General features: G+C 40.3%; 1 pseudogene; it reads left to right on the top strand.

Moving 5' to 3' along the window:
- Positions 1 to 13,901, top strand: part of LOC129841073 (cilia- and flagella-associated protein 97-like) — a 32,513-nt pseudogene extending 18,612 nt beyond the window's left edge.
- Positions 13,902 to 14,536: the final 635 nt, after the last annotated feature.

The following is a 14,536-nucleotide window of genomic DNA, read 5'->3' as shown; positions in this document are numbered from 1 at the left end:
AGGATTCACCTAGCGGTCATGATTTGGGGCTGTACAGATGTTTGATGTATTAGAATAATTGATTATGCTTATGTTATATTAATAGAAGGGGAGGGGTTATAAGACTCCCTCCTTACATTTATAGGGTACTAGACTACAGATTAACAATATATATATTAATTGTAGAGGTTTAGTATTCCACAATAGTTTTTTAGTTCTCTTTCTTATAAAAAGGTCCCTCTTATAATGTGTGACTGAGACAACTCTGCAGGGGAGTGTGGGAGATAAGAGAGTACTCAGATATTCCACAATAAATCTACTTTGGGGAGGGGACATTTATTGCCTAGCTTTTAGATTAACACTGAAACTCTATGTTTGTATAGCTGTGGATGCAGGGTTTTGGTCTCAGGAGTAAAAAGGTAATGATGTAGTCAGTGACATCACTAAGGCGGGACTTCGGTTTAATAAAACAACTTGAGACCTTTTGTTTGATGCAGAACTTACTCAGAAACATGCGTGCTATGTTCCTGTTTGTCAACTTCTGTCTGCACTTGCATTAATAAAGGTTTTTGAATGATTGAATTAAATATATTGTCATAATGCTAATTTCACCAATGAGCCAATGATGATACGAAAGAAACGAACCCTAACAGACCAGCAGTAAATAACAATAGCGGGGCTACAGGGGGTACCGGTACAGAGTCAATGTGCGGGGGCACCGGTGTCGAGGTATTTGAGATAATTATGTACATGCAGGTAGGGTTGTCAAAGTGGCTATGCATAGATACTAAGTTTTGAGCCCCTAAAATTGGGGGGCTATGTATAAAAATGGTTGTAATTCCTACACGGTTCGTACATACATTTTGACAAAACCCTTAAATTTAAAGATGAAAGTCTACACTTAAAGCACATCTTGATTGTTTCCTTTCAAATCCATTGTTGTGGCTTACAGAGCCAAAATTACGCAAATTGTGTCACTGTCCTAATACTTATGGAACTGTTCACTGACTTCTTGGTAAGCAACTCCAGTGTATATTTGGCCTTCTGTTTTAGGTTATTGTCCTTCTGAAAGGTGAATTAATCTCCCAGTGTCTGGAGGAAAGCAGATTGAACTAGGTTTTCCTTTAGGATTTTGCCTTTGCTTTACTCTACTCCCCAGTCCTTAAGGTTTATAAGCATACCCATAACCACTATGCTTAAAAATATGGAGAGTGGTATTCAGTAATGTGTTGTATTGGTGTGGGGTGGCAGGTAGCCTAGTGGTTAGAGTGTTGGGCCAGTAACTGAAAGGTTGCTAGATCGAATCCCCGAGCTGACAAGGTAAAAATCGGTCGCTCTGCCCCTGAACAAGGCAGTTAACCCACTGTTCCCCGGTAGGCCATCATAGTAAATAAGAATTTAACTGACTTGCCTAGTTAAATAAAGGTTACATTTAAACATTTTTTATTGGATTTGCCCCAAACATAGCACCCTGGTATTTGGGACAAAATGTTAAATCACTTTGACAATTGTTTTGCAGTATTACTTTAGTGCCTTGTTGCAAACATGTTTTTATTTTTTTTTAATTCTTTGCAGGCTTCTTTCTTTCCCCTCTGTTAATTTGTATTTTTGGAGTAACTACAATGTTGTTGATCCATCCACAGTTTTCTCTTGTCACAGCCATTCAACTCCAACTGTTTTAAAGTCATCATTGGCCTGGTTTCCTTCCTCAATGGTTTCCTTCCTCACCGGCAACAGAGTTAGGAAGGACGCCTGTATCTTTGTAGTAACTGGGTATATTGGTACACCATCCAAAGTGTAATTAATAACTTCACCATGCTCAAAAGGATATTCAAATCAAATTGTATTTGTCACATGCGCTGAATACAGCAGGTGTAGACCTTACCGTGAAATGCTTACTTGCAAGTCCTTAACCAACAATGCAGTTCAAGAAATAGAGTTAAGAAAATGTTTACTAAATAAACTAAAGTAAAAAATAAAAATAAAAAGTAGCACAATAAAATAACAATATTGAGACTATATACAGGGGGTACCGGTACCGAGTCAATGTGCGGGAGTACAGATTAGTCGAGGTAATTTGTACATGTAGGTAGGGATAAAGGTAATAAAATGCATAGATAATAAATAGCGAGTAGTAGCCGGGGGGTCAATGTAAATTTTCCAGGTGGCCATTTGATTAATTGTTCAGCAGTCTTATGGCTTGGGGGTAGAAGCTGTTAAGGAGCCTTTTGGACTTAGACTTGGTACTCCGGTACTGCTTGCCGTGCGATAGCGGAGAGAACAGTCTATGACTTGGGTGACTGGAGTCTTTGACAATTTGTTGGGCCTTCCTCTGACACCGCCTAGGATATAGGTCCTGGATGGCAGGAAGCTTGGCCCCAGTGATGTACTGGGTCGTACGCACTACCCTCTGTTGCACCTTACGGTCGGATGTTGAGCAGTTGACATACCAGGTGGTGATGCAACTGCTCAGGATGCTCTCGATGATGCAACTGTATAATTTTTTGAGGATCTGGGGACCCATGCCAAATCTTTTCAGTCTCCTGAGGGGGAAAAGGTGTTGTCGTGCCCTCTTCATGACTGTCTTGGTGTGTTTGGACCATAATAGTTTGTTGGTGATGTGGACACCAAGGAACAGTCTCAACGTCAACAGTGAAGAGGTGACTCCGGGATGCTGGCATTCTAGGCAGAGTTGCAAAGAAAAAGCCATATGATTAAGATGGGCAAAAGAACACAGACACTGGACAAGGGAACTCGCCTAGAAGGCCAGCATCCCGGAGTCGCCTCTTCACTGTTGACATTGAGACTGGTGTTTTGCGGGTACTATTTAATGAAACTGCCAGTTGAGGACTTGTGAGGTGTCTGTTTCTCAAACTAGACACTAATGTACTTGTCCTCTACCTCACTTGTGCACCGGGGCCTCCCACTCCTCTTTCTTTTCTAGTTAGAGCCAGTTTGAGCTGTTCTGTGAAGGGAGTAGTACACAGCGTTGTACCAGATCTTCAGTTTCTTGTCAATTTCTCACATGGAATAGCCTTAATTTCTCAGAACAAGAATAGACTGCCGAGTTTCAGAAGAAAGGACTTTGTTTCTGGCCATTTTAAGCCTGTAATTGAACCCACAAATGCTGATGCTCCAGATACTCAACTAGTCTAAAGAAGGCCAATTTTATTGCTTCTTTAATCAGAAAAAGTTTTCAGCTGTGCTAACATAATTGCAAAAGGGGTTTCTAATGATCAATTAGCCTTTTAAAATGATTAACTTGGATTAGCTAACACAACTTGCCATTGGAACACAGGAGTGATGGTTGCTGATAATGGGCCTCTGTACACCTATGTATCTCCTATATATCCTATATATCTCTCTGGTCACCCCCAAAACCAATTCTTTCTTTGGCCGCCTCTCCTTCCAGTTCTCTGCTGCCAATGACTGGAACGAACTACAAAAATCTCTGAAACTGGAAACACTTATCTCCCTCACTAGCTTTAAGCACCAGCTGTCAGAGCAGCTCATAGATTACTGCACCTGTACATAGCCCATCTATAATTCAGCCCAAACAACTACCTCTTTACCTACTGTATTTATTTATTTATTTTGCTCCTTTGCACCCCATTATTTCTATCTCTACTTTGCACTTTCTTCCACTGCAAACCAACCATTCCAGTGTTTTTTACTTGCTATATTGTATTTACTTCGCCACCATGGCCTTTTTTATATTTTTATTTATTTATATATATATTTTGTTTGCCTTCACCTCCCTTATCTCACCTCACTTGCTCACATTGTATATAGACTTATTTTTCACTGTATTATTGACTGTATGTTTGTTTTACTCCATGTGTAACTATGTGTTGTTGTATGTGTCGAACTGCTTTGCTTTATCTTGGCCAGGTCGCAATTGTAAATGAGAACGTGTTCTCAACTTGCCTACCTGGTTAAATAAAGATGAAATAAAATGTAGATATTCCATAACAAATCTGCTGTTTCCAGCTACAATAGTCATTTACAACATTAACAATGTCTACACTGTATTTATGATCAATTTTATGTTATTTTAATGGACAAAAAATGTGATTTTCTTTCAAAAACAAGGACATTTCTAAGTGACCCCAAACTTTTGAGCGGTAGTGTATATATTTTTTCCCACCCATCTACCAATAAGTGCCCTTTGCGAGGCATTGAAAATCCACCCTGGTCTTTGTGGTTGAATCTGTTTTTGAAATTCACTACCCGACTGAGGGACTTTTCAGATAATTGCATGTGTGGGGTACAGAGATTACGTAGTCATTGAAAAATTATGTCAAACACTATTATTGCACACACAGTGAGACCATGCAACTTCATTATGTGAAGTGTCCTGATCTTATTTAGGCTTGCCATAACAAAGGGATTGAATACTTAATGACTCAAGACATTTCAGCTTTAATTTTGTATTAATTTGTAAAAAGAAATTGGGAATTGATCCCCAAATGCTCATTGTTTGTCAAAAAGTCACCCTTTTATCTTCAAAACTCCCATTGTTATTGTGCAATGAGCAGTCAGTGTGTTGGCTGGGACAGACTGTACAGTACTGTAGCTGTCTTGCAGTGCTCTCTTTCACTCTCTCTCTCTTGCTCTCGCTCTCTTACTCGCCTCCCCCTCTTGAGGAGTTTCTTCTCCCTCACACTCTTGCATATCAAAAAGATAGTTTGACCATCTGTAGATTATAATTTGAGACTATCCAGAGAGAAATATGAATACCTTGTCCTTACCTGGCTCTATGCCTGTTTTATGATATTGTTATACACACTGTCTGAGAGATTGTATTGGTTTACACAAAACCTTTTCTATATATTTTCTAGCAAGGGGTTTAGATATAGTACCAGTCAGTTCTGCCTCCTATGTAATATGCGAGACCATTCTTACCCTTTCCCCTGATTCCATTCCTAGTTCTTCCTGACGGTCTCACTTACTAAGATTCTCTCCAAAGGGCTTGTTGGTGGGAGTGTGACTGCACATTACATTTTGAGCTACTGGCTGACCACTGGTTATTTCTTCTCTCAATGAGCCACGTTTTTACCTCTGAATTTCAGGGCTCACTATCCTCTCTCCCGGTTTCATTAAGGTCTCTGGTGGTATGGCCTTGGAAACATTTCTGTTTCTACATGAACTGTCTACTCACAGTGTATGAGAAGTCATATTAGATAGTTGAAATGTATATAAAAATCCCACATGATCTTGCCATAATGACCAATTTCTTTGTGTTTTGGTAATGTATTCGTCTAATACTTTAGTTTAATTTTCACTTTTATTTATCCAGTTTCTCATTGAAATAAAATCTATTTGCAAGAGACCTAGCTATTGAACATGATCGGAGGGGTCAAGTAGTTTTAATTAGTGTGGACTGTGTGTAAGGAAGAGTTACTGTAAACTCATGCCATGCTCTTCCAATAAGGGTAAGGTCATGGCTAAGGGCCAACCAACCAGTTACATTAGGGAGAGGAGCAAAGCGTTGCTCTCGTGTAATATAACAAGGAATGGAAAAGGGGTGTGGGGTCGATGTGGGATCTATGACATCATAGAATCTCATCTGCATGCTCATCTTTATTTACCGGATTTAACCAAATCCATCTCTGAATGAACTACTGCGCAACATAAGTTGAATAGTACTCTTTCTCTTTCTCTTACTCACTCACTCACTGACGCTCTCACTCACTCATACACATACAAAAGCTGTGCAGTAGACATACAGTGTTCACAGTTAATGTATATATGTTGTATTTTTATCCAACTACCAGCACATACTTTGCGGCTGTCACAAATCGAGATACCGTCATCTTTTGTAAATCATGTGTTAAATGTAGAGTCAACGATATGACGTAGATGCAGAAAGTAAACAGCATAGTGGATCAATTTCCGCATCAACTAAGAGCGCTGAAGCGCGAGGATCAACTTTTCCGCTGTTTTGGTGCCCTGGCTCATCTTAATATCTGCAGTGCTGCTCGTGGCAACATAATTTCGCTGAGTCTGCCTTTAATGGGGCAATCAACAGTTGCTATATCCATTTTTGGACACCTTGACTATTTCCACATTTTGTTACGTTACAGCCTTATTCTAAAATGTATTAAAAAAATTCAAAGTCCTCATCAATCTACACATAATACTCCAAAATGACAAAGGAAATATATATATAATATTTACATAAGTATTCAGACCCTTTACTCAGTACTAAGCACCTTTGGCAGCGATTACAGCCTTGACTTCTTGGGTATGAAGCTACAAGCTTGGGACACCTGTATTTTGGGAGTTTCTCCCATTCTTCTCTGTCTTAGAAAGACATTTATACAGGTACCCTTCACAGAAATTATCACCCTTTCTCACCAGGCTTTCCTGCGGAGGCTAGAGTCAGTGAGGCCCACCCGGGGCAGGAAGAGGGCAGAGCAGCTGGCAGACTACCAGTGCCAGGCCGGATACCTGGGCATCGCCACCGCGCTCTCTGCCATAGACAGATCGCCCTCCAATATGGAACGGACCTCCAGCAGAACGTCACCAGGTAACCTCTCTGAAGAACTGATGCTCAATAGCTCTCAATAGCCCTAAGACTGTACTTATTTCTGTCATTCCTTAAGAGAGACTGAATTTGCATCTTTTATTTTTGTTCTTTTAAAGGATCACTTTACTCAAAACATCTTTTGTTATTTTTTCCATTAGTCCACTGTTAATAATCTTTCTTTTTTTTAGCATGTAATGTTTTCGAGATCATAGGCACTGAGCACTTCCACTGTAGCCAGGACAAACTTATTTTCACGATTTCTTTACATGATGAGGCAGAATCATGTTGAAAAATTGTGTTAACATTTATATTTATATTCCTAAAACATAAGTTGAAAATGATACTGTTGCTGCTTCCTGTTGTCATGTATTATTTATATATACTGTAGCCGAGTGTCAAAACACCGGTTTTACATGTCCAAATTCATAAGCAATATGCTAAAATAAGTTGTGATATTTTGAAGACCAAAACATAAAAATGACTCCCTACTGTATACACACGTGTCACACTTGTGTTCAGATTACTTGTATTTTGGTAAATTAGTAACTACACATACACAGGGCTGTGGCCATCACAAAATGTCGTCAGCCGGTGATTGTCAAGCAAATAACTGCCAGTCTCACGGTAATTGACCGTTAATTAACATAAACACATTTAGCATCTTCTGGTTTCCGCATCTTCTGGCTTTACAAGCCACTGATGCAGACCTTTGGAACATCTACATTTTAAAAAGTCTAATAAATCCATGTAGTATAGCCTAAACCTTCACAATAAATTCATTATTTATTTTAGACAGGTCTAAAGAAACATGATATGGAGAAAATCTAGTCTGTTTCAGAAGAACAGAATAGCATACTGCGAGTTGTCCTTATGTTAGGTACTGATCTGGCTATGCCATATGGCTGTGGGCTACACTAGTTCATTTAACAGACAAGATTTTCTTAGAATTCCATGGCATTATTTTATAGTATGAAGAATGCAATTGAATAAAATAGAAAGGATATTTTCTCCAAACGATTTGAGGGAGTGTGCACATGTGGCTATTCTGTGGTGAGCGGTTAACAAAGAAACAGGTACTCCTATATGCTTAATTTAGAGTTATTAATGTAACTTTAGTTATGATATGTTTTGATTTTTAATGCATTCTAAGGCTGCATGATGCGACTCTAATGATGATTTGAAAAAAGTTGCATGAAAGGCATGAACTCTGCTTAGTTTTTTTGTGCAGGCTTCATCAGTCTCTCTCTCATTCACAATTTGACAAGCACTTGATAATGCCTCGAATTTCCCAGCGGCATCCCCTTTGTGTGGCTGTAATGCCCCCTAAAAGAATCCATGCCATTTGCGGCCAGTGGCCGTTATAATTATAATTCCCTGCTTGCTGCTTGCTTCGAAGCACCTCTCACTCACATGGCTCTCTGTCACGTGATCGGGTCTTTCTTACAGACTACAAGTGAAAACAGACACATCAGGGACGCAAATGCGCGCGTCTTTATCTAATTCCGAGGCGCATATTGAAGATATTGGAAGAACTGTCCACATTTACTTTTTGCCAGCCAACAAGGTGATTAGGCTTAACGGACAGCAAAGACACTAGCCTATATCAATCTACTATCCCCAATAGTACAAAAGTTGACCTATTCTGTGTGAGATATAGATATTCCAAACATAGTCCGGGACTGTTGTGGGATGTGATAGATTCCAAATTAATACAACCACTAGCATCTCAAAAACTGTTTTACGCAATGAGGCTGATGCAACTGATCAGAACATTTACGTAGCTTAAAATGTTGATAAGCTATTAGGCTATTTCTTCACATTATAAGTGCAGCAATGCGCACAACAGTAGGCTATAAGCGTGAACGTTCCATTAGCGGGAAAACACCATTATTTAAAGTGACCGCAAATGCTATTATGCATGTACTGCTTTTATTATAAAGGTGCATTTTTATGGAGAAAATGATCTTCCCCAAACTTCAAACTCACATGCTGCGTATGTATGCCAGTTAGGCTCTACGCCCGTTGTGAAGCAGATTATTGTGCATACATTTTAAAAAGTTATTTGGCCACTTTAGTTGTGATACAAAACGTATCAAAACATATAGCCCTATGGGCTAGGCTACATGAGGTTTGCGATTATGATTTGAAAAAGTAGCAAAAAAAAGTGATGCATTGTTTCTTTCTGGCCATCATTCACAAGTTATAATATATCATTCACAAGTGATAGGATAATATTGTCACCCAACAGACAGATTTAATCTTTTCTCTACATATACTAAATAATATTTTGTTTTGAAATAGAATGGAACATTATCATGCACTCATCTCAAAACGGGCAGGAGAAAAAAATACGTAATCTATGCATTTAAGTAGCGAATGGAGGACGCTTTTCCTGTGATTCATTTTCATGCCAGCCAGGTAGAATATACTCCTGTTGTCACGACTTCCATCGAAAGTGGCTCCTCTCCCTGTTCGGCCGGCGCTCGTCGTCGCCGGTCCCTTTTCTTTTTCGTTTGGTTTTGTCTGTCTTGTTGCTCACCTGGTTCTAGTTTAGGTTATTAGTGGGGTATTTCATCTCGCCCTACCCTCTTGGGTTTGTGCGGGATTGTTCGTGTAGCTGTCATTTGTTTGGGTTGCGTTTTGGTTTGTTCTGTTGAACAGGTGTTTTTTTTCCTGGACTGCGTTCCTGTCGTTTTGTGGCTACTGTTGTGGTCCTGTTCCCGTTCTTTTAACTTGTAAATAAAATGCCCTTTCTTGCAATTTGCTCTTTCCTGCGCCTGACTCCACACCCACCTCTCCTAGGGAGAACCTGACACCTGTTGTAAAGAGAAGCAATGTGCTTAATATTAGGAAAGTTGAGAAATAAATATAGTAGCCTATAGAAAGCTGATGGGATCCTCCTCTTTTAATAGATGCCATCACTCTGTTTTCTCACGCAATTGCATAGCCTATAGAAATGTTGTGCAACATGAGATCATGGACTCATGAAGTGTTTGATTCGATCACATTTCCATTGATGTCAGTGTAATTAGAGGGACAATAGAGTGCTGAGTACCAGGCAATTAGCAAATTTGGTAGGCTAAAGACCATCAGCAGCATCGGGCTTGGAGAAGCCTAATTAGAGTAAATAACGTTCACGTTCACGCGGTCACCTTTATGACTGGTGACCGCTGGTGTGGCGGTAATGTGGTCACCGTAACAGCCCTACGCACGTGTCAACATTTACCAAGCAGTCACTCCAGACAACTTGATTAGCTTGTTCTACTGTAATCAATAGTGCGTCAATATTGCATGGAAATCAATGGAACTGGGACAATTTGCTGTGAACAGAGGCTTTTATAAAGAGAGCACCCCGATTTTCCCTTGCCATTTGAGTTTAAATTTCGGTACCAAACCAAAGATATGAATCTGTTTAAAGCAATCGATTTAGTGTCTTGATCTTGATGACTATATAGTTTTATATTAACATCACCAATCTGAGTAAAAAAAAAAAATAATAATAATAATTTCCCCAAATGGTGTGAGATGAAAATGCAAGCTTGTGTGAAGTAGTAACACAAAGTGTCCACATTAGGGAAATTTGCACATTGTAAAATAGTTTAATATGGCAAAATTATTCAACATGCCAACTTTGGATGATAGTATACACTGAGTTTACAAAACAGAACACCTGCTCTTTCCATGACAGACTGACCATGTGAATCCATGTGAAAGCTATGATCCCTTATTTTGGGCTCCCAAGTGGTGCTGCATCTCAGTGCAAGAGGCGTCACTACAGTCCCTGGTTCAAATCCAGGCTGTATCACACCTGGCCGTGATTGGGAGTCCCATAGGGTGGCGCACAATTGGCCCAGCGTCGTCCAGGTTTGGCCGGGTTAGGCCGTCATTGTAAATAACAATTTGTTTCTTAACTCAAAATCAAATCAAATCAAATTTATTTTATATAGCCCTTCGTACATCAGCTAATATCTCGAAGTGCTGTACAGAAACCCAGCCTAAAACCCCAAACAGCAAACAATGCAGGTGTAGAAGCACTAGGAAAAACTCCCTAGAAAGGCCAAAACCTAGGAAGAAACCTAGAGAGGAACCAGGCTAGGATGGGTGGCCAGTCCTCTTCTGGCTGTGCCGGGTGGAGATTATAACAGAACTATGCCAAGATGTTCAAAATGTTCATAAGTGACAAGCATGGTCAAATAATAATTAGGAATAAATGTCATTTGGCTTTTCATAGCCAATCATTAAGAGTTGAAAACAGCAGGTCTGGGACAGGTAGGGGTTCCGTAACCGCAGGCAGAACAGTTGAAACTGGAATAGCAGCAAGGCCAGGCGGACTGGGGACAGCAAGGAGTCATCATGCCCGGTAGTCCTGACGTATGGTCCTAGGGCTCAGGTCCTCCGAGAGAGAGAAAGAAAGAGGTTGGCGTCTCAGACCCCGTAACGGGAGGAGTAGAGACAAGAGAAGACTCAGCCTCAGACTCCGACTCGCTACTTAATGGGGAAAACCGGTTGAAAGTTTCTGTCGGCTGAATGGGCGACACCAGTTGAGCATTCCAACTGCATTTCCCTCCAGAAGCCATGAGAAAGTTGTCCGGCTGCGGGGACTGTGCGGGGGGATTTATACTAACGTTACTATCTGTACTTACTGGTGGCACAGACGCTGTTTCATCCTTTCCTACACTGAAATAACCCTTGCCTAACGATTGCGTCTGAAGCTGGGCTTGCAGCACAGCTATCCTCACCATAAGGCGATCGTTCTCCTGTATATTATGAGTACAGCGACTGCAATTAGAAGACATCATGTTAATGTTACTACTTAGCTTCGGCTGTTGAAGGTGCTGACGAACCATGTCTAGATAAAGCATCCGGAGTGAAAAAGTTGAATGAGGGAAAAAAGTTGCGATGGAAAAACTAAAAATATAAACGGTAATTAAAAAGAAAAAAGAAACGTAAAGTTGTCAGCTAGCAAAGTAAAGTTGGCAACAAAACGCACAGCAACAAAACGCACAGCAACACGTCTGCAAATTCAAGTATTGCCTAGTTAAATAAAGGTTACTTTTTTTATGTCACTTGTAAAAATCCACTTCAATCAGTGTAAATGAAGGTGAAGCGACAGGTTAAAGAATGACTTTTAAGTCTTGAGATAATTGAGACATGGATTGTGTATGTGTGCCATTCAGAGGGTGAATGGGCAAGACAAAAGATTTAAGTGCCTTTGAACGGGGTATGGTAGTAGGTGCCAGGCGCATCGGTTTGTGTCAAGAACTGCAACACTGCTGGGTGTTTCATGCTCAACAGTTTCCCGTGTGTATCAATGGTCCACCACCCAAAGGACATCCAGCCAACTTGACACAACTGAAGGTAGCATTGGCGTCAACATGGGCCAGCATCCCTGTGGAACGCTTTTGACACCTTGTAGAATCCATGCCCCAACGAATTGAGGCTGTTCTGATGGCAAAAGGGGGGGTACAACTCAATATATTAGTAAGGTATTCCTAATGTTTGGTGTACTCTGTGTGTGTTTCCCACTCACAAACTATTGCAACAATGACATGTATTTCTTGTTCATTTAAATATTTAGAGAGTAAAAAAAGGCTCTCAAACAGATTGGAGCTTCTATAGTGTCTGTGTAGCTGCCTGAATTTTCAGTATCACGTTTCATCATCACTGTTTTTGCTCAGTACTGAAAGTGGCTGCTGATATGCACCATTTTTTTATGAACAAATATTAAAATATCGTTTTTGAGTGATCTATCCGTGTTTAAAGTGCACAAAATTATAACAATTGCTCACAGCTGTTTTTGTTTGTTTTTCCCCCCAAGGATTATATTTAGCTCACAGATGTCAAATGTGATGTACTGTAGTATTCAAATGTACATGGCCCATATCTTTTTACATTGAGGGTGTTCAATTTGGGAGAAGGTAGTACATCATATGTGTAGTATAGTAATGCTAGTATGTAATTAATGTATTAGTGATAGTATGTAAATTAGTAGTAGTATTGACCCCTGTTGTCTTGTTGTTTCTTCAGGAAAGATCCCCAGGCCCGGCAGTACCAACCACCACCACCACAGTGCCAGGGCATCATCTGCCATCGCTATCACCGCCACCCCTACCCAGGCATGCCAGTGCGGCAGCGTCCCGGGCAACCTGGTCCTGAGAGCTGTGCTCAGGGAGTAGCACCATTCCCCAACTCCCCCATCCCTTCCAAGACCTTACTTGTGGTCCCGTGTGGCTCAGTTGGTAGAGCATGGCGCTTGCAACGCCAGGGTTGTGGGTTCATTTCCCACGGGGGGACCAGGATGAATATGTATGAACTTTCCAATTTGTAAGTCGCTCTGGATAAGAGCGTCTGCTAAATGACTTAAATGTAAATGTTAAATATACCAATAAGGCAATACTTGCCCCTAAACACTGATCCAAGGTCAGTTTGACATTCTTCCCCCAGATGGTTAAGTGGAGTTTGTTAGGAGTGTCCCACACAATGAAGGATCTGTGTCAGAGAGGAGCGAAGCCGGAAAGTGGTCACACTTTGTCGAAACTAAATCTCCATTGTGGTCTGATCATGCACTTGTCCAGTGATTCTGTTTTAGCACACAATACTCATAAATAAAGTGATCTGACACTGATTGGCTGTTTCCCAGATTTAGACTAAGCCTAGTAGAACTTTCAATTGAACTTTCAACTTCAATTTTTTTCCTTGGAGAATACTTTAGTCCAGGAGTAGGTTTAATTTGTGTCAGGGAAACCAGTCCTATATGATGTAAGAATGATATTGTGTTGCCATTATACAACCGTTCTCATAAATCTGTGTCACTATTGCTTCCCGAGACCAACTCTAGCTGCTATAAAGTATTGTGAACTGTACTTCTATTGTAATGGAAGATATAGCCTGGCTATATATCTTGTCACAACAGAACTGATTGGCTCAACCGTATTAAGAAGGAAAGCAATTCCACAAATGAACTTTTAAGAAGGCACACCTGTTAATTGAATTTCTACAATGTAGAAAATAGTAAAAATAAAGAAAAACCCTTGAATGAGTAGGTGTTCTTAAATGTTTGACTGGTAGCTAATATGGTTCAGGTATAATAAAAAATATATATAATTTTGTCAGCTTAGCGGGTGGTGCCTATCAATATGCTTAGTGAATAGAGTAAGTACTAAGTATGCCATGCTGTATTTGCACTCTTGTGAAATTTGTTCAAGTGGAACTTTTCATCAATTTTTCTGTAATTGTTGTGTTACATTATGATGAATAATGAGAGAAATATTTGTGTTCTAGTAAAGCTTTTTTAGAATATCATGGGAGAATTAGTCATATATATATATATTTTCATTGTGATCCTGTGCAAATTTCTTGACGTTTTCCAATAAAGCTGCTTGTTGCCGCACCACTCATGTCTGTCCGTGGTCAAAGGAGCTCAAACAATGTCCACAGGACTTTCCCACTTGTGGCAGCTGTCTTTTGTAGGCCAGTTAGCTGCATGGCACCCACATGGCAACAGAGACTGCCAATGCAGACAGCAAATCTGGCATGTTGTGGATATGAATAATTATCACCCACAATGACATAATGTCACACACGCACACACGATGGCTACAACACTGGCAGGGGATATAGGCCAGTGATTGGCTGTGTCATGGTCAGAAGTCCAACAAGTGAGTGACATGCTAGCTGCCAGGGATGACTGGCCCAGCACATCTTGGCCATGTTCTGTTATAATCTCCACCCGGCACAGCCAGAAGAGGACTGACCACCCCTCATAGCCTGGTTCCTCTCTAGCTTTCTTCTTAGGTTCTGGCCTTTCTAGGGAGTTTTTCCTAGCTACCGTGCTTCTACACCTGCATTGCTTGCTGTTTGGGGTTTTAGGCTGGTTTTCTGTACAGCACTTTGTGACATCAGCCGATGTAAGAAGGGCTTTATAAATACATTTGATTGATATAAGTCATCAAAAGAGAAAACAAGGAAAATACTTAATCAGTAGTTGTAATTAATTAGTACTATAAGCTTACTCAAATTTGTTTA

This window comes from Salvelinus fontinalis, chromosome 42, assembly GCF_029448725.1.
Source record: "Salvelinus fontinalis isolate EN_2023a chromosome 42, ASM2944872v1, whole genome shotgun sequence".
Lineage (NCBI taxonomy): Eukaryota > Metazoa > Chordata > Actinopteri > Salmoniformes > Salmonidae > Salvelinus > Salvelinus fontinalis.
Note: the sequence above shows the minus strand (reverse complement) of the source record. Positions and strands in the feature narration are given on the sequence as shown.